This window comes from Alexandromys fortis, unplaced genomic scaffold (assembly GCF_014885135.2).
Source record: "Alexandromys fortis isolate MF-2015 unplaced genomic scaffold, M_Fortis_MF-2015_v1.1 scaffold_2_1_26212458, whole genome shotgun sequence".
Taxonomy (NCBI): Eukaryota; Metazoa; Chordata; class Mammalia; order Rodentia; family Cricetidae; genus Alexandromys; species Alexandromys fortis.
This window is the reverse complement of record NW_026067930.1, coordinates 22528759-22530097: the sequence shown is the minus strand read 5'-3', so window position 1 is coordinate 22530097 and position 1339 is coordinate 22528759. Positions and strand designations below refer to the sequence as shown.

Below are 1339 nucleotides of genomic sequence, written 5' to 3'. Positions count from 1 at the left end.
ATGCAGCTGACACTCCTGACTCCTGACAAGCTGACTTCTGATCGGTGATCAGGAAAGATCTTTGTAAAAGGCCAGAAAGTAAGTATTTTAATTCTGAGGACCTAAATCTTGATCCGCTTTGCTCAAGCCTGCTGCTGCAAGACAACAGCCATAGAAAATATATGTCAGAAGGATATTACTCAATCTATAAAGCGCTTGCCTTGTAAGAATAAATTTGATTCCCAGAACCCACATTTTTAAAGACCCGGGTATAGCTTGTAACCGCAGTCCTGGGAGGCAGAAACCTGTGGAGCCCTGGGGTTCACTGACCAGTCAGCACAGACTACATGACAGATTGCAGGTTAGTGAAAGACTCTGTGAAAAAAAAAAAAAAGTGAGACTGTCTCCTAGTAATGTCGGAAGTTAAAGCCATAAAATGTCACCAACATAAGATGAAGGAAAGCAAGCATAGATGGATAGGGCAAAGCCTGAAGCCTCAACCCTACACAAAGAACCAGGGGCAACTGAGGAAAGACGGGAACAGAAGTGTTCGGCCGCAGGGAAGACCAATTATCCAATACCAAATAATCATTCCTAAAACCATACATACAGGTAGCATACAAGTAGAACAATACAGAGAAGATTATCATAACCCCAGCATAAAGGTGACACACAAATTTGTGAAGTGTTTCATATTTAAAAAAATGTGACATACAGATTTAACAGGTAACATTTAGAAATATATATATATGCATATATGCATATCAGAACAATTAATGGAAAAAAAGACCCTTGAATTTGAACGAGAGCAAGGAGGTATGTATGGTAGGGTTTGGATGGAAGAAAGGGAAAGGAGGAGATGATGCAGTTATAGTATACTCTCAAAAATAAAATAAGAGTTTAAAAGGTGGGTAGCAGCAGAGGGATGTTACCAGAGATTATTTTCTTCCTTCTGTCTGCAAACACATGTACATCATCTGAAGACACAGGAACACATACAAAGGTGATATAAACAAGAGCACTATCTAAAAACACTCCTGTGTGAATGTCATGCTTTTTTTTAATATATAAGGAATCGTTTTCCTCTTTTATTTATTTTGACTTATTTCAAACTTAAGAAACTGCGACCACTGTTCTTTGCTTTCAGGTTGTATAACATCAGTGCTGGGCAGAATTCAGCCCATGAGCCTTAGCTTGCCCAATGCATGCTTATCATTCAGGTCAGCTACAGAAGCCTAAGGAAAAGAATATTCTCCACTTTGCAAGCAGAAAAGACATGTGTCAGGCGATCAAGATGATAGAGGATATAGGTGCCTGCTGCCAAGCCCGGTGACTTGAGTCCAATCCCCAAAACTCCCAT

General features: G+C 39.8%; 1 non-coding gene across 1 annotated transcript; it reads left to right on the top strand.

The window, feature by feature from the left end:
- The first annotated feature begins 573 nt into the window (after positions 1–573).
- LOC126503609 (U6 spliceosomal RNA) lies at positions 574–679 on the top strand. Its single transcript, XR_007592343.1, has one exon. It is a non-coding gene; the product is annotated as a U6 spliceosomal RNA (small nuclear RNA).
- The last annotated feature ends 660 nt before the right edge of the window (positions 680–1339 follow it).